The sequence below is a fragment of the Silene latifolia genome, chromosome 6 (assembly GCF_048544455.1).
Source record: "Silene latifolia isolate original U9 population chromosome 6, ASM4854445v1, whole genome shotgun sequence".
Lineage (NCBI taxonomy): Eukaryota > Viridiplantae > Streptophyta > Magnoliopsida > Caryophyllales > Caryophyllaceae > Silene > Silene latifolia.
The window spans coordinates 77,409,055-77,432,532 of NC_133531.1; the positions used below are offsets into that span (position 1 = coordinate 77,409,055).

A 23,478-nucleotide genomic window follows, 5' to 3' on the forward strand; every position below is an offset into this window, starting at 1 on the left:
CTTCACAATTTCCATGAACTTTCCAAGTTGATCATCAAATTTGGGCTTGGCTTGACGACTTGGAAAAGGAAGTCTAATCACAATGGGCTCCTTCTCCTTGACCTTGTCTTCATTTTTCTTTGAACTTTCTTCTTTTGATGATTCTCCATCTTTGGAGCTTTGCACAATTTCTTCCTTTTCACTAGCTTCCACAACTTCATCCTCAACTTGCTTCCCTGGTGCTTCATACCTTGTACCACTTCTCAAGTGAATGGCACTAACTGTTTCATGTCTAGGGGGATTACTTTGAGGTGGTAATTGCCCCTTTTGTCTTTGTGAGCTTGAAGATTCTAGTTGAGTCAATTGTGTTTCCAACATCTTGGTGTGAGCTAGGATGTTGTTGATGGTGGTTTCCTTTGCTTGGCTATCTTTTTGCATTTGAGTGAAAAATTCTTGTTGATTCTTTTGCATTTGGAGGACCGCTTTTTGGACATCAAAACCTTGGTAATTTTGGTGATTGTATGGATTTTGATTTTGGTAACCTTGGTTTTTATTGTAGAAGGGTCTTTGATTTTGGTTTCTCATGGGTGGTAGAGTGTATGTTGTTTGAGGGTTTTGAACATTTTGGCTTTTGTATGAGAGATTTGGATGGAATTTGGTGTTTTCATTGTAATAGTTGGAATAAGGGGTACCACTCTTGTATGCTTGGAAAGCATTCACTTGTTCATTTGTTCCCCTACATTCACCTTGGTCATGTCCCAAAGTTCCACAATTCTCACATATCCCACTTGGGATTGATGAGGATGCCGTCATGGCATTAACATGATGCTTTGGTGATTTTGAGACTTCTTCAAGTCTAGCCATAGCTTTTTCAAACTTCAAATTCATTGTGTCAATATGAGCACTAAGTTGAGCACCCAATTGAGTAACGGAGTCCACTTCATGCTTTCCTCCTCTAATAGCCTTGCGAGGTCTACTATATTGTGAATTATGGACCGCCATTTCCTCAATATTGTTCCATGTTTGATTGTCATCAACTTCGGTGAACATTCCATTTGATCTCATGTTGAGAATGTTCCTTGAATCCTCATATAGCCCATTCCAAAATTGTTGTACCAAAAACCATTCGCTAAGTCCATGGTGAGGACATGAGCGACAAATTCCCTTGAACCGCTCCCAAGCTTCATACAAAGATTCTTCATCCCTTTGCTTAAAACCCGTAATTTGAGCTCTTAGCATGTTAGTCTTCTCCGGTGGGTAGAATTTTTTGTAGAAAGCTAGAGCCAACTTCTTCCAAGAATCTATTCCGAGGGTGGCCTTGTCAAGCCTTCAACCATTGCTTCACGGTGCCGATTAGAGAAAAAGGAAATAAGACCCATCTAATTTGGTCTTGAGTCACACCCGTTTGAGAGATTGCATCACAATAGTCGCAAAAGGTTTCCATATGAGAATGAGGGTCTTCACTAGGCATCCCCCCAAATTGGCTCCTTTCAACTAATTGGATGAAGGCGGATTTGGCAATAAAATTTCCGGTTAGATGTTGCGGTGTAGGAGTACCATTCGGTAGGTTCTCCTCGGTGGGTACGGAGTGTGACGAGAATTTAGGCATTGTAGGTTGATTTTGTGGGGTATTGTGTAATGGGTTCTCCTCTCCTTCTATTGCGAAAGGGTTGACGAACTCAATAGTTGGTTGAACAACTTCACTAATACCTCTTAAATTCCTCCTAACAAGTCTCCTATTGTTCGTCAAGGTTCTTTCGATTTCACGGTCAAAAGGTAACAAATCACCTTGTGACCTTCTAGACATGCAAAATATCAAACAACTCGAAAACAATTAGAACACACCTTGAGGAGTTTCACTTCCCCAAGGCGAAGAAAGACACAACTAATAACAATAAAAAGGAAAACTAAATCAAACAAACACCGTCCCCGGCAACGGCGCCATTTTTGATCGGTCCGTTTCATGTTCACAATTAAAGGTGTGGTCGTTGGGTCATGTCCGAATCAAAACACAATTTATAGCTTCACAAACAACTCTACAATTAGTAAAGAGGCAAGTAAAGGTCGGATCCCAAGGGACGGGTATTGAAATGAGATTTCTATTGAAACTAGTGGTGTCTTGGGGGTGTCACAAATTGGGTTGATGTAGAAGGTCACTAACTAAAATAGCAATGAAAATAAACTAGCAAGATGAATTAAAAGGGGTGTAAACAATTGATTAAAAAGCACTAGGGTGTCATGGGATCATAGGGGAATCATGGGAATTAATCATACAAATATGTTCTCAAATTATAAGCAAGCAATTATTGTTGTGATGGATTGAGTTGGGTTATATCTTACAATCCTAGGAAAGTTTGGGTCCCGGAGCCGAATCGATTAGATTGTACAACACCTACAAGTCGACTTAATCTTCCCTACTCAACAACATGCATGGTCTAATGAGACTCGAGTTGGGTTATGTCTTACAAGTCTCATTGAAAAGATAGGAGATGGTAGTAAATGCAAGGATTCATAGGCTTACCATTTCATCAAATATAACATGTGCATGAGTTGAGATCAAAACAAGCAAGCAAATAAAACATGAAAGCATATTAATTTAAGCATGAATCATTCCCCCATGTTGGTTTCCCCTAATCACCCATTAACCCTAGCTAATAGACTACTCACTCATTATCATGTTGATCATGCTAGCAAGGTTGTCAATCATACCAACAAAATGAAACATGATGAACAAATGAAAGTAATTAACAATAATTAAAAAGGGATTAAGAGAATTATACCTACTAATGATTCCAATATTAAAGCAAAGATAAAAGAAGTACTTGAATGCTTGATTAAGAGGTTGTCAATCTCCCAATAATAACCCAAATAATCTTCAATTACCCAAATTAAAGGATGAACAAAAGAGAGATTAACGAAATAAAACTTGTATTAGGACTTGATTAATTGTTGATTACAAAACTAAAGAGAGATTTGATTGGTATTAACTACTCTAATTGTTGATAAGAAGAACATGCTCTTCTAACTAGACTAATGGGGTATTTATAGTGGAAATTAGGGGGATGCATTAGGGTTAACTAAGGGCTAAACTAGTAATTACCCTTTTTAGATTGAGCAGGGAGGAGCCGGTATTTTCCGAAGGAGGGGCTTCTTTCTTCGTAGCTTGGAGAAGAGGAAATTGCGCTGTGCTGGAATCCGGGCGGATTAAGGTCGGGACGGGCGGATTCCGGCGATGGAATCCGAGCGGATTCAAGAGAATCCGGGCGGATTGTGGAGGTGGGATCCGAACGTCTTGGTGGAAAGCCGCACGGATTCTGCAGCTGGAGGACGGCCGGATTGGGGACAATCCGCACGGATTGTGCCTCAGCAAGGCTTCTTCTTCTTTTCTTCCCTTTTCTTCATAAATTCCTTGGGGATTTCCTTGGGGACTCAAGGATCCTTTCTCAACATTGCTCATCTACTATCATATGTACAATGGCCTTCTAATCTTGTCTCTCCTTGATGCTTGGTCATTGAATTCGATCAATTTAGTCTTGTTTTGCCATGAAAATGCAAGATTCTTACTCCTTTCCTACAAAGGGATCAAAATCTCAAAGAATATGCAAAACAAAGAACTAAAGATAAGAAATGACCCAAATATGCACTAAAAAGCATGGGAACAAGGCTAATTCGGGGGCTAAATATGCGCTAATTATGGTCACAGCAATCAGAGTTGGGAGGGAATTCGTTTTTGGTTTTGTAATTGAGGATGGCTTGGTACCAAGGTTCATCATGGCTTTCCTCGTCCTCGATAATAGCACAAATGTGAGTTGGCTCACTCCGTCTTTCGACACATAGGGCTAAGCTGTCAGATCGGATTTTCCATGATCCGAATACCTGATTGATGATGAGTGAGGAATCGCCGTGGACCCTCAGTCTCTTGATGCCAAGTGTGATGGCTGCTTGTAGGCCGATAAGACATGCTTCATATTCAGCGACATTGTTGGTGACGGCGAAGTTTAGCTTGACCGAGATCGGAACATGTTCTCCCTCTGGTGATATTAGAAGGATTCCTACCCCGAAGCCTCTCAGATTAGATGCACCATCAAAGTATAGGTCCCATGCGTCGGAGTCGGCACAAAGGATGTCTTCGTCAGGAAGCGACCATGTGTCGGTCGTTAGATCCTCGTTGACGGGATTTTCTGCTAGGAAATCGGCAACTGCTCTTCCCTTGATAACCTTGAGGGGTACAAACTTGAGGTCAAACTCGGACAGCATCAGTGTCCATCTAGACAGCCTTTCGTTTAGTACGGGTTTTTTGAAGATGTATTTAACCGGGTCTATCTTGGAGTAGATGTGGACTGTATAGCTGAGCATGTAATGCCGCAGCTTCTTTGTTGACCATACTAGGGCAAGGCATGTCTTTTCCAGTTGGGTATACCTCGTCTCATACTCAATGAACTTTTTGCTGATGTAGTAGATGGCTCGCTCTTCGTTGCCAACTGTTTGTGCTAGAAGTGCTCCCATAGCTGTGTTGGTAACAGCCAGGTATAGGGATAGAGGAATCCCCGGTTGAGGTGGCATGAGGACAGGAGGTTTGGATAGGATTTCCTCTATCCTGTCGAATGCTTTCTGACAGTCATCGTCCCTATCAGTGTGATCGGAGGAACGAAGTTTTTTGAATATCGCTTCACAGGTCATAGTAAGCTTGGCAATGAACCGGCTGATGTATTGGACCTGACTGAGAAATCCCCGAATCTCCTTCTCGTTCCTAGGCCGAGGCATTTGTTGAAGGGCTTTGATTTTGGTTGGATCAATCTCAATGCCTTTTTTTGCTGACGACATGTCCCATGAGTTTTCCGGAGGTGACCTCGAATGCACACTTCTGAGGATTTAGTCTCATGTTGTATTTCCGCATACGAGCGAATAATTTCCGGAGGGCATTGATGTGGCCGTCCCGCTCTTTTGATTTGATAATCATGTCATCGACATATACCTCTACCTCCTTGTGCATCATATCATGTAGGAGAGTGGTAGCAGTTCTCTGATAGGTTGCCCCGGCGTTGATGAGGCCGAAAGGCATGACCGTGTAGCAATATGTACGCCACTGTGTACTGAACGCAGTCTTGTGCATGTCTTCCTCAGCCATTTTAATCTGGTTGTACCCAGCATACTCGTCCATGAATGATAGGAGAGCATGTTTGACTTTGTTGTCCACCAGAATGTCAACATGTGGCAAAGGGAAGTCGTCCTTAGGACTTGCCTTGTTCAGATCCCTGAAGTCGACGCAAACCCGAATTCTTCCGTCTTTCTTTGGTACGAGCACAATGTTGGCCACCCAGTCAGAGTATTCAGTCACTTTGATGAACCCAACCTTGAACTATTTGTCCACTTCTTCCTTGATTTTTAGGGCCCACTCCGGACGCATCCGGCGTAGCTTCTGCTTCATAGGTTTAGCCCCGGGTTTAATGGGTATTCGGTGCTCTGCAATTTCTCTGTCAATCCCAGGCATATCTCTGTAAGACCAGGCGAACACGTCCTTGTATTCGTGGAGGAGGTCAATGAGCTGTTGTCTTTCCGAGGGGTCCATGGTTGTCCTTATCCTAAGTTCTTGAGGTGTATTGTCGGTTCCTACGTTAATAGGTTCGGTTTCTTAAATGATGGGGGTTCTGGTTTCCCGTTTGTCAAGTTCTTTGGCTAAGTGAGGTGTGTAGTCACTCAAGTCAAATTCCTCATAGTCATTCAGAATCGCATTGCAGTTAAATTGAGACGAGTCATAAGCAAAATTAGCGTTCATTAAGTTGAAACGAGCGAAAAGCTCGGAAAGGACAGACATCTCGTGGTCAGTCAGAGGCGACACAACAGAGGAAGTGGCCACTGGAACAGGATCCAGGTTGTCACCTTTCATGGGAGTGGGGGTGACCCTACTAGACTCAGCCTCTGAATCAGCCACGACTTTGTGATAAAATAGTGGGAAGGGGACCTTGACCGGGACATTAGGAGCGTTAGGAGCTATGACAGGCTCTGACTCCGACTCAGACTCGGACTCAGATCCTTCTTCACTTCCCTCTTTGAACATAGGGCCTTCTCCAGTTGTTATCTTCTGAACGCGGCCTTGACGATCGGTCCACTTGACGGTCTTTCTCCAACCTTGGGTGGCCTTCTCCGGGTCAGTATCGGAGATCAAGGCGGTTGGATCAAATTGATTGTCCTTCATGGCGATATTGATGATGTCCTTATAGTCGAGGTGTTTGACATTATCTTCCCCAAAGAGGAGTGTGACATCTTTTCCGTCAAGGCATGGTGACGGCCTGGACTCAGTTGATGCAGCATCGATGTTGTCGGGGATAAAGTAGCAGTCCTAGAAGACTTCCACTACCGGGTACCTAGCCTTGGCCACAGAGTCATTGATCGGTTCCGGAAAGTCGTGGTCGAGCTCGGACTCTCCCTCGGGGACAAAGTATCCGTTGAGATTCAGGTGGTAGGGACGGAGGATAACCCCGTGCTTCTTGCGTTTTCGGATTAGGAGGTTCATCTCCCGGATATCTTGGTCATAAGGTTCATACCTCAGCCCAAAGGGAATGTTGGGGACCTTAGCCTGTTTCAAGGGAGGCAATGGGTCCTTTAGTGGATTGAGCGGTAAACCCGGGAAGTAACCCTGGCGCATCATAATACGGTTGACCGTGAGGTTGGTGAACGGGTCACAATTAGAGGTCGTCAATTCAACAGTTATGGCGTTTACGGCTTAGAAACCCCACATTTCATTGTCGTCCTCCTCAATGGCTTGGGAGGCTATCCCCCTTCTCATAACTGCTTTGATTGGGGAAGCGGGAATCGTGATTGTTTTCCCGTTGAAGGGGACCCTGATCTTCTGGTGGAGCATAGATGTGACCGCCTTGACGACGTGAATCCAGGGACGTCCCAGAAGCATGTTCAAGGACGCGTCGATGTCGACCACTTGAAAATTGGTTTGTCTTTCTAAGGGTCCGGTTGCGACGGTCAAAGTGACTAGCCCAGCGACCTTGCAATGAGTGCCATCGTAGGCGCGTACTCCTTAATTCGTTGGGATCAAATCAGATTCCTTGACACCCAGCCTGTGGGCAGTTTTGAGAGGAATGACATTCACGGCAGAACCGTCATCCACGAGGACCATTGGTATATTTTTCTAGAGGCATTGTACGGTGATGTACAGGGCCAGGTTATGATTGGCTCCAAATGGAGGGATATCCTCGTCGGAGAAGACGACCGGGTTACTCAGATCAGGGGCGTCACTCGTCATGTGCGCCACTATTTCTTCTGGGGAAGAGGTGGAGGGCACGGTTAATTTTCCCAAGGCCTACAGCAAGGCCTGTCGGTGCTCAAAAGTCGTTGCGATCAGTTGCCAAATTGAGATTTCGGCTTTGGTTTTCTGGAGCTGTTTCAGGTTTGAGTTCTCGGGGGCCTTGGGTTGAGTGTCCACCTCTGGGACGATTTGGTCATTCGTTGTTGGAACGACCGTTGGATTGTTTGGATTTTGATAGGGACGTCCGGACCGGGTGAGATGTCCGATTTCTTTCGTCCGCTTCTCCTTCCCTGGGAGGATATAGACATCCTCAACATCATCCCTCCATATGCCGTTAATTTCAAAGTCTCGAGGATACCTTGGAGGGGTATTCCTCGGTGGGTAGTTCTTGTGGGGAATATTTTTGTGAGGGCGATTTTTATGGGGGTAGTCATTTTGAGGGTAGTTATTTTGAAGGTGAATTTCGTGAGGTCTATGCCAGAACGGTCGCGGGAGCAATCCATCCTGGGGTGGGTAGTTTTGAATGCTTGGGGAATTCTCCCTTGGGCGCGGTGTTGGAGGATTGAAGATGTGTCGACGGTAGGCGTCGTCGAGTCGGGTGATTCTTTCAGAGAGGCTGGCTATGGCCTCTTCAACTTGTTGAAACATAGTGAGCATAGTGGCAGCACTAAACACAAACACTCCGTTTGAAGGATCCTTTTCCAGAACATTCACCTCATCGTCAATCGGCAAGATGAGGTGAGAGCACTCTAGGGTCGGCTCATCGTCAGAGACGGTGTGAATTCCCAGAGGATTCGGTGGGGGTATAGGCAAATCTCCCTTCTCAATCATGTCTTAAATAAGGTGCTTGAGTTTGAAGCAATTTTCGGTATCATGCCCCTTCCCTCGATGATACTGGCAGTAGGCGTTGAGGTTCCAAAATCGGGACTTCTTGGCGTCGGTTGGATCCGGGGTGGGTCCGATCGGTTGTAGATTCCCTTGGTCCATGAGCCTTTTCAGGGGACTTGCATAAGTCGACCCTATGTTGGTGAAACACTCTCTGGGGGCCCTCGGTTTTCTTGGCAGATGGTTCGACGAGGTTGACCTCATCAATCTTGTTTGTCTGAACGTAAGGGCGAGATCCGATTGAGGTGGATCCCTGGTAACCCCTGCTAGTGGTATTTGCTAAGACACCCTTTCGGAGGTCGTCCTCAATACGCGTCCCCAGAATCTGCAGATCTTGGAAAGTTTTGATATTCTGATACCTCAATAGGTTGGCATAAACTGGGCGGAGATTGTTGACAAATTTTTCCACCAGAGTTGATTCACTCGGCTTACTGACCAATTGAGTACTCACCCTCCTCAAACAGGTTAGGAACTCAGTGAACCCTTCCTTGTCGTTTTGGGTTAACACCTCGAGAGTGAGGGTGTTGGCCTGGATTTCGACGTTGTCGGCATATTACTTGGCAAACTCAACTGCTATCTCATCCCAAGTAGTAAGGTTTTTCGGGTCCAACGAGTAGTACCATTGGCGAGGAATCGGCTCCAAAGAGGACGGGAAGATCCGGGTAAAGAGCTCATGTTCGACCCCCTTAATGGCCATGTAGTCCTTGAAAGCACGGATATGGTTGAGTGGGTCCTCCACTCCCTTGAACTTAGGTACGTCAGTCAGGGTGAAGTTGTCAGGTAACTGGTCCCCGACAGTCTCGAACCTTCGGTTGTTCTCAAGATGGATATTGTTACCCCGGGCTAGGAGCTGTTCTTCCAAGAGTTTCAGTCTCTTCTCAGTTTCAGTCAGAGGTGGGGTATTATGTTCCCCCATTTCCTTGTTCTCCAGGGCGTCGATACGGGTCTCGAAGCGATCCAGGGTGACCTTAAGAGCAGTAAGCAGGTTGGCTAGCTGATCAGTTGTGACATCTCTGTTGTTATCATTGTTGTTGTTGTATGAAGTTGAAGACGGGGCCATGGCTCTGAGGCAGAGAAACAGCTCACATTACAACTCAATCCGACACGGCAAGACTAAACGCAGACAACGCAGAGGACGAGACAAAGACAGACTCAACAAGACGGGGCGACCGTGTGTGGTCCCTCAGTGCTGACTCGATTTATGACGTGACGGTGTTTGACCGAACCTTTGACACGAGTCCAATTATGACGGCGCGACGCCATTGGACGGGTCTCGTGGTGAGACGACTCATAAGTAAAGACCCATAAGTACGTTTGCTTTGACTCGATAGACACGAGGCGGAATTGGAATGGTGGACTGAAGTTTTTGAAAATAGAAATTTTCAAAAAGATTCACTTGTCGCTTTTAAATGGGCGGCTTTTGAAGATACAAATCTCCGCAGGTCAATCAGTTGAAAAGGTTGTCTTAAGTTTATTTGCAAAAGACAGTTTGAGTTTGAGTCGGCTCGGAAATATAACACCCCACGGTAATTGAAGAGGTCCAGTGATAGGCTTAAATGACTAGTGTTTAAAGGGATTAGAAGTACTACTCATATCAACAAAGTGCACTTTATTTTATGGTCATCCATGCGAAAGAACTCCAAAGTTAACTGGGAATAGCCTTAGGATGGGTGACCTCATGGGAAGGTTTTCGGGATGCGCATGAGTGAGGACAAAATGCGCTATAAAGGACCCGTGTTGATCTGTGGGCCATGTACACAGCCTAGCGAGCTACCATAAGTAACCGCTCCCGACGCGGTTTGGGCCGGGGTGTTACAAGTGGTATCAGAGCAACCCTGCGACCGTGTGGTGATCGGAGGCAGATGTTATACGCTCCTGGATGCAATGGTTATACGCTCCATTGTGATCACACACCTAGCGGGGAGGATTCTGGGTTAGTGGTTATGCTCCCAGGCGCAACGAGGACGTTGCGTTCTTCAAGTGGGGGTGACTGTAACACCCCACGGTAATTGAAGAGGTCCAGTGATAGGCTTAAATAACTAGTGCTTAAAGGGATTAGAAGTACTACTCATATCAACAAAGTGCACTTTCTTTTATGCTCATCCATGCGAAAGAACTCCAAAGTTAAGCGTGCTTGACTGGGAATAGCCTTAGGATGGGTGACCTCATGGGAAGGTTTCCGGGATGCGCATGAGTGAGGACAAAATGCGCTATAAAGGACCCGTGTTGATCTGTGGGCCATGTACACAGCCTGGCGAGCTACCATAAGTAACCGCTCCCGACCCGGTTTGGGCCGGGGTGTTACAGGAAAACAGTGCATTGTTTCGCAAAACGGTTTTCAAATTCAAAATTGTATGTTTTGAAAATCGAGTTTGAAATGTTTGAAGAGGTCTCGGGGACGGTGCATGGTCCTCGGGATCCCGAAAGTGTCTCGAGAAAAGGGTGTGTGCTTTTCTCGGGATTTGAAAGAGCCATTGTCGGCGCGAAACGGTTTAAAATCCGTGTCTAGACGCGGCGATTATAACGGCGTAAAAAGGTGATTTGAAATGGTTATACAAAACCGGGTTTGAAAATCGTCATTACGACGGCCTAAAAAGGCGTGTTGAAATGGTTATACAAAACCGAGTTTGAAAATCGTCATTACGACGGCCTAGAAAGGCGTGTTGAAATGGTTATACAAAACCGAGTTTCAAAATTGTCATTACGACGGCCTAAAAGGGCGTGTTGAAATGGTTATACAAAACCGGGTTTGAAAATCGTCATTATGACGGCCTAGAAAGGCGTGTTGAAATGGTTATACAAAACCGAGTTTTGAAAATCGTCATTACGACGGCCTAGAAAGGCGTGCATCGGTTGGCGAAAGACCGAGGTTTGAAATGGCCATTATAACGGCGCGAAAAGGTGTTTTTGAAAAGAAAGGACACGAAAGGACTTATGATCAGATAGCACATATTCACTCACAGTTTCATTATATTATGCATTATGCTGACACGGGTTTTGGCTTAGAAGGGTGGGTTACACACGAAGCAATCAAATTCCGATTTGCGAGAGGGATACCAATCCAAACAAAATGTGTAAGGAGGGTTCCCTAGCCTCGTGCTCGAAAGTGATGAAAGCTCTTTGACGAAACATAAATGTGTGACGTCAATGGTATGCTTGACTCAATCGGGATTCGAAACGCGGGAATGAGAAAACTCACGCCGACGAAACGAGCCAATTGGTCGAAAAGGGTTCGGTTGTGGGCCCAGACAAGGAAACCCGACCGTGACCGTAATATCAATTAATGCATTCCAACCAAGACCTCGTTCGAGTCTCACCATCTAGGGATCACAAAGACGTAAGTGTCCTAGTTTTCCCAGTGGAGTCGCCAATCTTTGGACATGGGCCACGTCTCGGTCTGTGGAGTTGGGCCACCTACCGATCTGCGGTCACGGGCCACCTACGAGCCCACTTCGATCTGTGGACACACAACGGTCTTTTTGAAAGACACGCTCAGCGGCGTAAAAATGCTTTCGACCGGATCGTTTTAGATCGGTCGGTTTGTCTCGGTAAGGGTCTCAAAACGATTAGAGATGTTCAGAGTCGCCACCAAGCATTTGTGGGATGCCTGGAACCCGTTCGAATTCCACTTTATACCTCGGTCAAATCGAAGCACAAAGCAGCGTTTGACATAGGTACTAAAGATAAGGAAATCGTCCCTCTTTAGCATCCTATCTCTAGAATGACTCTCGTACGCTCTGGATAAGGTCGTCCACTATCCAAAGTTTCTGAGTAAGAGGTTAAGGTACGTATTGGGAAGCCCTTTAATCAGACACCCAATCCCGCCCGAGTTTAGCGGCCTCTACTGATCGATCTTGGTTGGTTGAATGCAAAAGTTGATAGAACGGTTTAAATGCATGAATGCGCATCCAATAATTTAAACCTAACATGTGAGAGCTTTCTAAGTCGGTTGATTTAATCCAAGTATCAAGTATAAGATGTCGAGTTGGATTAATGATTGATTTGCATGCAAGACGGAAATTAAACATCCATTTACCGTATTAGGTTTAGGGTGCATAACATGATCCATTTGTCTTAGTAAGGCATTTTGCAAATATGGTATGAATAGTCGTCTAGTCCGTCCTATATCCGCGTTAATCGGAGTCGGGATCGTCCTAGACTAATGCTGGAAGGGAACAGGCCCTGTATCAGATAGCTACATGAGGCACGAACCAACTTGCGATACAATGGGCTTCCCTCTGGTTTTGAAAATGAGAAATGGAGAGCCTGTTTAGGCGCGAGTTAGCCCACGGTTCATGTACCGTGTTCTGACCTTTTAGAAAACGTTGTAAAACGTGTTGAAAATGGGTGTTTGAACCCAGTTTGATTTGAAAGGGGTCGTTTAGACCGCATTTGTTGATTTGAAGAACTACACTCGAATAATCATCATTATTTGATAATATTCGGTGTCAGGTTCGGTTTGACAAACTTGACACGAATAGTTTTGAAAATGATTATGGACTAATTGTTTTAAGTCCATTTGAATGTTATTAGTCAGTACTCATCATCGTACCCGGGTTAAAATCCGGCATGGTATGTAGAACCAAGGATGACTTTGTGTTGGTGACTAATATGTTTGTTTGAAAATGTAAAGAAACGAAATAAAAGCCTTTAAAATACCTTTTAAATGTCATTAACCAAATATTATCATCGAAACACGGATTTAACCGTCATGGTATGAAGAACCAAGGGTGAAAAATGCTTTATGGTTAAAACATGTGAAATAAAACAACAAAGGTTCGAAAATACTTGAAATGGTGAAAACCGATTACAAATATGAAAAATGGATTAAGGGAAATGACGAGAACAAACACGGTTGATTTCTGGTCTGAATACCCCATTTAGGCGGGAGCAAGTTGGCGACCTAAGGGGCTTCTACTTCAGACCAAAAATCAGTTTTGGCTCGTTTATTCAATGTTTTGGTTCATGTTATGCATGTTTTAGCATGTTAGAGTCATGAAACAAATGAAAACACAATAAAAGAGGATTTTTACACCCTCATACTTACATGTTTGGTTATGGCGAGTGACCGACGTAAGTGTAACAACTCATTTGATCGGAAAAAACTCGGTTTAAAACCGTTTTGGTAAGTAAAAGAGTGTTTTAAAAATTTAGTGATGGTGTAGTGGTCGAAGTGGTCGATCAAGTGATTTAATGCACGATGACGGTGTTGGAATATGTGTCCTCCGATAATAATGCGATCACGACTGTTGATCATGATGATCACATGTTTAAATCTCATTATAAAGAATACAATTGGGAAGTAATTTTTTTTACTGTCAACTGATCAACATATATCGGTAATGATTGGCTGACTAGAGTTTGACATTACTGTCGTGCGACGGTGGTGATCAGTTGATCCCCTAGGTCATACCTATAGGGCAACACTCTTAATTGATCATTTAATTAATCGTATAACGTTACGAGTTAATTAAATTACTTGAAAATTGACGGACGATTTTTGAAGTAAAATTTACGCATCACATTGAAATTTGATTAAATGAGATACGGTCAGAGTAATCGAATTGTATCATTGCTCAGATGAAATTATTGTTTAAGGAAACAATTAAATTGAATGAATTATTATAAATACAATTTATTGTGATTTATAATTGGAGAAATATTTTGGTACAAGTAATTATGAATTACTAAGTTGATTTTTGTATATGACGTATTTTTATTAATACGTTGATTTTTAACATGTTAAAAATACATAACAAATTTATGTTACATATGACATGTGACATATTGACAAATTGACAAAAATAATATGGAATCCATATTATCTAATGTACCGAAATTAAGAGGGGTTTAGGCTAAATATTGTGTTGTTTAAATTAGTGGAAAACACAATCATTTGCATTATAGACTAGCCTTGCAACCTATTGCTTATGGTAAAGAACAACACAAGTATGCATTGGCTCCCCTAAATCCCCCCCTTCCACCCGGTTTTTGAGATGGAAAAACCATTATGGTTTTTCATCTTATTTTACCTAATAACACACTAAATGTTGTAGTGTATTATTCATTCTTTACTCATCCAAAATAAGAATTCTAGAGAGACAAAAAGCTCTCTTCTTCTTCTCTCCCAAAACCGAAAATATTAAGTGTTTTATAATATTTTTGGGTCATTTTTCTACAAGATTAATATTGTACTAGTAACTATAATATTAATTTTAATTAAGAGAAAGCTTTGGGTATAAATCCTTGGGAGAGATCCTACACTTGGGTCTTTATTCATCCAAAAGGGAAAGCTCAAGAACAAGAGAGAAAGGTGATCTCGCTTGTGCCCATATTAACCAAATTTCCAATGTAAGAACAAGTTTCTTCTTTATTTTGTTTAAATGTTTGCATGCATAAAATCATTCTTTAATTTTATGACAAATTAAATTATAACATATATGAGTATGTCAAGTATATAGATCTACTTTTCCTTCAATCGGTATCAAGAGCCATGGTTGTTTGCATGCAAATCGGTTAAAAGTTTTTCCGAGTTATAAAGATTAACATATAAAACTTGTAAAATTTGTGTTATTATGATATATCACGAAATTAATTCATGCATGTTAAAATTTCTGGTCCTAAAATGTTTTAGGATATTTTGGTTAAATTTACGGATTTTTATTGTTCATATTATACAATAATGGCATTTAAATATGATTTTTTGAGTAAAAATGTCATTTTCGGTCTAAAATTAGCTATACTTCGAATTTTCCAGTGATTTTTGGATATGTTGTCACATATATTATTTTGAGATAACCTGTAAATTTTCATAATTTTTCGAGTTCTTATGCTCGAAAAATGGATTTTTCATTATTAAATTCAGATTTAGGTGAAAAATAGGTTAATATGAGATAAATCTCGAATCTGGTCATAGAAATTTATTATGTTGTCACATGAAATTTTACAAGATGTGTATAAAATAATGGGCTATAGTGAAATGCTTTTCCATGATTTATGGATTTTTGAAGAAAAATAGCATAAATAGTGACATTATTAGTGAAAAATTAATAAAACATAATCTATGACTAAGGAAAAACGTCCAATGTTGCATTTTATTATCTTTTTCAGATCTAAAATTGAAAAGTTAATGTATATATTTTTTCACATGTTTTTATGATTATTTTAGTTAAAACCGATAAACCGCAACATTGTTTTTCCGGAAAAATTTCGAATTTTTTGACCTAAGGTTTTGAACATTATGAGTGTCATGGTATTTTTCCAGAATGTTCATGAGTTTAAATTTCAAATTTTGAATTTATTTGAAATTTTGTGATTTATTTGAAGTTTATAGCTTAATTTTGTAATTTTTAGTCCATTAATGAATAATTTTATAAATATGAGTTAATTATGGTCAAATTATTAGTGAAGACTAAATTTTGAGTCGTAAGAGGTTAGGCTAATTAACTTATGCATAAATATGAATTTATGTAATTTTTGTGATTATAAAATGTTGAAATGACGCAAATCCGTAAAAACCGTGTAATATACGATATTGGCTAATTAAAGGCGATTTAGCATAAAATTGGGCATGTTCATACATATTATAATGCTGCATTTTCTTTATGATTGTCATAATTTTAATTTATGTAATTTTTGAATTATGTAATTTTACTTAGTATGACCTTAGTTTTTAATTGGTATTTCCCGAAATATACGGGAATATCAATTCGGTTGTAATTTTATTGTGATCTCGTATCACCGTTGTGTAATTTAATAGATTTATTTTATTTTTGTTACAAATGTATAATAGGAAATTATGTAATTTGCTATGTAATTTATTTATCTCGGAGTTTCCCAAACACGGATTTTTTCAAGATGGCGATACATAAAGACGGTGTTACCTCGAGATGCGTGCCACAACCGAAGTTCAAGGGACCAATGGAGTTGGTTTCCGAATATGTAATAGGTAAATAGTTTTTCTATTTTAGGAAAGGCCATACTAGGATTTATTTATTTTATGCTTGCATTTTATTTTATGTCGCATGCATCGCTAAATCGCCATAACTAAAACATGCATCTTCTTTCATCGAGTTAATCGACCGTGTCAAATACAATTATCGTAGTTCACCGCTTTAGTTCACTTAAAACGTGATAGATAATATATTGACATGACCTCTCGCTAAAACAATTAATTGAGACATAGCCTTACCAAATAGTAGAAACCATGAAAACCTATTTCGCGAGGGAGTGCACTCGGCCATCCCGGGGTACAAACCTTGTTACGTAGGGGAAATGGGTGATGAATGTCTATCCACCGAATTCATGTTGATGAGGGTTTCATCGGCCATCCCGTGCCCAAATTAATGTGAATTTGGATCATGGACACATTTATTCGAAATTTGGATTGAACTCAACGGAAGTATTCGTGACCATAGTCGCATGTGTTCCGGGCTATAGATAAACATTAGAGTAATTTTATCGACCAAGAGTTCTAAAAGTAGAATCTATTAAACGTTAATCCACCGAGTTATATTAATAAGGGTTCCATCGGCTATCCCGTGCCTAAGTTGATATGAATTTGGGTCTTGGAATCATTTATCTAGTTGGGTAGAGGTCACTAGAAAAATGCATAAAACTTGTTTAAATCATACATTTTACGAGTATTATTATTAAAACGACATTTGTTTTACTCCTTATATTTTGTTTTGTAGACCACTTCTTTTTCTCATAACAAATGGCAACACCAACACCAAACGCCACGCCTCTCGCTAATACTTCATGGCTCCGATCCTTCATGAATCGATGTAAACTTGAAAAGAATGGGTTAAATTTCTCCGATTGGGATGCCCACCTCAAATTGGCCGCCCAAGGTGACGACAAGCTTCGTTACCTTACCGAGGCCTCTCCACCCGAACCTACTACTAGGTCGACCGCCGCCACTAGGGAAGCATATGAGGCTTACCAAAAGGAGTCCGCCGCAATGAAAAATGTCTTGATATTTGCGATGGAGGCGGACCTCCAAAGGAGAGCCTTTAAAATGGGCAATGCTAATGAGATTTACTCCAAGCTTGTGACAATGTTTTCACAAACTCCGCGGATCGTCCAATATGAGGCGGCCGCGGCATTCTTTGATCTCGACTTCAAAGAGGGCCAAAAGGTTAGCCCTCATGTGCTCAAACTTATGGAGCTTGTCGAGACCTTGAAGATTCAAAAGGTTGAGATCCCCAAAGAACTCATTGTAGATAGGATTCTACACTCCTTGCCCAATGTGAAAGCGTATGTTCAATTCCGGGTGAATTTTAACATGCAAGACAAGGATGTGTCTCTTGAAGAATTGCACAAGTTACTTGTGCAAGCCGAAAGGGACATGGGGTTAAATGTGAACCCACCCAAGGATGTGCTTAACATAAGCACTAAGAGTAGGGGGAAGTTCAAGAAGAATGGGAGGAAGGGTAAGAAGCAAACTCCCACATTCACCAAAGCTAAGACTTGTGAAGCTAGCACGTCAAAAATCAAGAAGGGTCCACTTGATAAATGCCATTATTGTAATGGTATGGGACATTGGAAAAGAAATTGTTCCAAATACCTTGGTGATATTAAGGCTGGAAAGATTACTCCAGTAGGTAAATGACTATCCTTCTTTTATGTTTCTAATTCAACTATGGTATTATGATGCAAAGTTGTGATAATGTATCTCCCTTTTTATTGTAAATAGGGCCTCCATCAAGCAAAGACAAGGGAAAGGAAAAGTAAGCATGAGAAACCATCAAGAAGCTAGGTATAGCTTTCATGGAGCCTTGCTTTTCATTGTCTTATTTTAAATTATGTTTTGGATTTTAGAACCTTAAGTTTCCGTGTTCAACATGGAAAGGTATTTTGGATAATGGGTTGTATTTTTGATAATGGGGACTTGGTTTGCAACCCAAGTCACCCGTTTTATCATTTTTTCCTTTTGTTCTAAAATTCATGTTTAAATGCTTGTTCTTAGAAACATATAACTTAAAGTGATCTAATAGACAAATATAATGACGGGTTTCATTATATGTCCACACGCTTAAGGCTTGTGTATGATCATTTATAAAGCGATTTTGAGTCTATGAACTCTCTTAAAGGTATGTCAATCACCAAGTACACATATGAAATCTAAAACTATTAGTCAATCTATGAGATAGTTCTCCTTATAACTTCAACATCATTATTTGTGTCTCATATGCTATCTTTGAATCTATAGTGTATTTATTCTAAAGATAGAGTGGGAGAAAAATGAGGACACAACACACGAGGCAAGAAAAAATTATGTACTTGTGTAAATGAGATCTACGCAAGGTAGAATGATTTGAATGAAGGGTATATCTATTTACATAGTATACGGTATAGATGAGATCTATGGTCTCAAGTAAGTTATATATGACTAAAGAGACCAAGTGAAGTAATCATAAGAATATATTCTCAAGATAACTACACGAGGAGACCAAAAGAATGTTTTGGAAGAAAAATGACTAATGTAAAGTCTTAACAAGTTTTTTACTAAGTTCTATATGATAAATTTTGACCAATAGTTTCAACCTTGAGATTTACTTAAGAGCCTAAATGAATCATAGTAACATACTAGTTATGATCGAGTTGCAAAGATTGATATACCGATATCTTCAATGGCCAAGTTTTAACCACGCAAATGTCATTGCTTAACCTCATTATGAAATGGTTAAACCTCCTTCTGAAAGGGTATTTCGAAGGACGTGTTCTAGATATTATTTATATTTGAATAATGACATTGCTACACATAATTATGATATGTGTGAGTTAGAGATTAAAATCTCTTTCCATAAGGGTAAAATAAGACCACTTCAAAATAGGTATTTTGAAGGATATGATGGGAACATATATGGTTCTATCTTAATAACTTGGCAACGCAATTTATATTTCAATTCTTGAAAAGTTTCGATTGAGAAGTCAATTTCGAAATATATGGAATTGAGTGGGAGTTAGGAAATTATCATGTGAAGACATGGAATTTAGTGGGAGCTATCATCCTTTGAATGTTTACAACTCACCACTCATTGAAGAATGACGATCTAATACCTTCGTTCATAAAAGAAGTATTTGAATTTTCAATTCTGGATGAAAATGGAGTATGATGAATCCAATTACATCAAGGGATGTTGGATTAGTATTAAGAGATATACATCGAATGTTTAGGTTATTCATGTAGATAAAAATGGAATTGCCATTAGCAGTCATGGTCGTTCATTGAACCTATGAACGGTTGATCTCATGATTATTAGTAACTAGTGTTTCCGCCATTAGAATAATCATGTACATGTCCAATTATGAATCATATGCATAAGAGCATGATGATTGATTGGTAAACCATAATAGAAACGTCATGAATTCTCGAGTAGAATCCGGTGAGCGATTTCGGTGTTTGACAGAATGCTCTTGTATGTGTCAAGAGGTTGCGCATATTAATGAAAATCCGAGCAAATGCAAGGATTTATGAGAATCCTTTACCTTTCAAGCCTAGAAAGAGAAATCAGAAGTTTTGGAAAGATACTTAGTTAGAGAATGAGTTACTCAAAACTAATCTTTCTTAATATGCTAGGACTTGTGAGAAGTGCTAGACCAATCGTCTTGGCATATTGTTGTAAAACTCTACAAAACATATACCTAGTGCATTGTGTGTGGATGGAGTACTTGATCAGTACAAGTTATATCATTCATCACAAATTCGTTCGTTATGTGACAATCGATAAGGAAGTTCTTTCAAGTTAAAGAACCAAAACCAAGGTCGAGAACCGTGTGTACTGAAAACCCTATATCTTGAAAGAACTCAGTTCCATTCTGGCATAGGCCTCTCTAGGATTTAAAAACCGTGCTTTTCAAACAAATAACGAAATAGCGAAATTCAAATTCGTTATTTTCTCTCAATTCCAAACAACATAATTTAAAACCGTCCTTTTTGAAACAAAAATGAAATAGCGAAATTCAAATTCGTTATTTTCCCACAATTTCAAATAACGGAATTAAACCGTCACTTTTCAGACTTCGGACCAACAAGTCCAACACCAAAATATAAAGTCCAGGACCAACAAGTCCAAAGCCCAGGACCCATGAGTCCAAAACTGTAATACTCCGTATTTATATGTCTTGGGGTACTCTATCGAGTAGCCCTTACTCTGTCGAGTAAGGGCAAGTTGCGAAATAAAATAGTTTCTGACCTGTTGGGTACTCGATCGAGTAGCTGGGGTACTCGATCGAGTAAGGGGGTACTCGATCGAGTACCTTGGGTACTCGATCGAGTGTCCGGTTTACGGGGGGGTTTTCGCGGGTTTTGTTAATTATGCGATTAAGGTATTTAAACATAATCGTCATTGTTTTAAAACACTTTTACCAAAACCTAAAACCTGTTTAAGAGAGAAAGCAGTCAGTCATCTTCCTAATCGCATCCTTAACAATTCCCGGAGTTCAGACGGTCGGTTCTTGCTGTTTTTCGTGTCGTTGGATTCCTTGCGTCGAGGGTAAGCTTTTAACATAGTTTATATAATGTTTTGTTAAGATTGATGAAACCCTAATTTAGGAATTGGGGGTTTTGGTGTGTAGTTTGTGATATGTAGTCTTTATGTGTTGTATGATAGGAGGAGAATTCGTAGAGGAGTCGTTTTGATACAGCTGTAGATACCGTCTGCGTGTTGTGCTTTCCAGGTAGGATTTCCTACTCAGTATTAGTCCCATAATGGATATTGGTGATGTGCTGTAGTTAGTTGTTTAATATGATGATTGTGATTGTGATTGTGATTGTGATTGTGTTTGGTTTCTTTGGCTCTCGAGATGCGTTCTCGGCTGAGTGGGGTCACTTGCGGGAGTGATCTCACGCCCTAGTTTCGCCCTTCGTGGAACCCACCACGAAAGGGGATGTGCACATTAATGGGACAGGGTTATCGCTCGGTATGATGAGCGGGGCTTAGGTGGGAACGGCTGCGGTCCCCCACTTTGGCGGTGGTCGGTCCAAAGGACGATCGGTGATTGAGATTGTTGGGATTGGTGTGGTTGTGTGTGTGTGTGACGGTTAAGCTGTCTGTTTATCTTATTGTTGATATATTGAATTGTGTGATTAGTACTGACCCCGTTTAAATGTTTTAAAAACTGTGGTGATCCATTCGGGGGTGGTGAGCAGATTATTGAGCGGTATGATATGACGCGTATGGGATAGCCGGGATGAGTCATCACGTGGCGATTAGAAGTCTTCCATTTGTGTCGACGGTGTCTTATAGCTTTGATAGTTTTAGCGAGACCGTTTGAGAATGTTGTATTTCAGTTTATTAGTTTTGGTTTTGATCATGTAATCACTTAAACTATTTACTTTTAAATATGTTTCTTTATTGTCTTATGAATATCATTGCCTCGGGTAACCGAGATGGTGACATCCTTATACCTGAGTGGTCCTGGTAAGGCATTTGGAGTATGGGGGTGTTACAAATGGTATCAGAGCAACGATCCTGAAACCTGTAACCAATAAATCCAATGAATATAGGGAGTCAATTAAAATGAACCCGGGGTAAAGGTTGTAGGAGCTAATGCAAAGACTTGGGAGACGGCCTAAAGTCGCGAACTCGCCCTACAATTTTGAACCGGTCACCATGGGATATGTGTCGGGATCGTTATGTGCTGATTGTGTGCTGTGTGTATCTATGTAGTACTATGTTGTATGAATTGATGGATGCATGTATGTGGAGGATGGGGGATCTGAATTGAAAGATTGATGAGATATATAGAATTGTTGTTGGAATAGAAAAGCATGTTGGATGATTACTATGTGGCATTTGATAATATGACGTCACTGTTTCGTTGATTATATGAAAAGCTTGATAAAATTTCATGCTTAGCTATATCACATGTTGCGTTTATAATGTTGCTTAGTATGTTGGGAGATGTGAGATAACATGTGGGTAATATGTGATTGGTAAGTTGAATAATATATGTGCATGATGGATGATGTTGCTTGATTTTTGAAGATGGTAACATGAGATTAGCAATATTGGTTTTATGAGTACTGGGTCGTTTTGTCTACCTTGTTGTTGTTTAAGTCGTTTGGGAAGTAAAAATCAATAGTTCTGTTTTTCGATGATAAAGAGGTTGTCTTTAAACTGCTATAACTTGAGATGCATAAATGATTTTGATGTGATTCCAATTGGAGGTGATAGCTTGTCCTTTTACGATTCTAACGATAGGTCACACGCCCAAATAATGAGTGAGTTATGACTGTTTTACGAAAACTGGACAGTGCTGAGAATTGGGGTACTCGATCGAGTAACTAGGATACTCGATCGAGTAGGGGGGTACTCGATCGAGTAGCCTTGGGTACTCGATCGAGTAGCCCTGGTAATTTGTTTACGTGCTTCGATCTTCACCTACTCGATCGAGTAAGTCACTTACTCGATCGAGTGGCCCGTACTCGATCTAGTGACCCCTGTTTTGGGTCATATGCTTATCTTTTGACTTCGTTGCATATTATGTTTAATTCAAAGGCGTCATTTTGCTTCTTTATGCAATGTTTTACATATATGTTGGTCTTGACGCGTAAGTTACCCAATTTTGTGGTGTAAAGAGTGGCACCTATGATGAGTATGAGTTCGGTGGGGAGGACATGATTTATATGTGTTGGGATTGGTAAGACTTAATTGAGGCATAGAGCATGTTGTGTGAGACGAGATGAGTGACATGATTGTATGTTGAGTAATGAAAATGTAAGTGAATGTGAGCAAGGCATGATGTAAGTTTAAGGAACGTGAGAATGAAAAGAGTGAAAGAAAGGATGTGGATAGTAGCAACCTGAGATGTATAATAAATTATGGAGGGAGATGGTTAGAAATAGTGTTGAGTAAGAACATATGTAATGAAAGGTCGTTTGGAAATAGTGGTAAATAGCGAACTTAATGGAGGCATGTCGCGACGTAGATTTGCGGATAGTGAGTGAGATTGGGAGATTTGGTTCATTAAGAGGTGAAACTAATGTGTGACTTCCTTGGGCAATTAACGGTATGAAATAAATTTGGATTTCTAGAGAGGTACAAAGGAGATGCAATTGTTTGAACAGTGAACGTTGATTTTATGGATAAATTAGTGGCAAGGGTGAGTGATAGCATAATAAGAGGATATCTATGGTAAGGAAGAGGGAGATGATATCGATATAAAATAATGAGATGTGAGTTCTTGAACAATGAGAAGGTAACCGGAGCACTAGAGAGTTAGATAGAAATAATGAAGAGTTGAGTTAATAAGGGATTTTGTCAAGGGCAAAAGAAAAGAATGAGGGGAATAAAACTAAGGAAATGTCCACCGAGGTTATGTGATATAAAAGTAAGGAATCGTCG

The 23,478-nt window shown here is 40.7% G+C and overlaps 1 non-coding gene across 1 annotated transcript; it reads left to right on the top strand.

Moving 5' to 3' along the window:
* Nucleotides 1–1,111: 1,111 nt before the first annotated feature.
* Nucleotides 1,112–1,218, top strand: LOC141589058 (small nucleolar RNA R71). Its single transcript, XR_012520012.1, has one exon. It is a non-coding gene; the product is annotated as a small nucleolar RNA R71 (small nucleolar RNA).
* The last annotated feature ends 22,260 nt before the right edge of the window (nucleotides 1,219–23,478 follow it).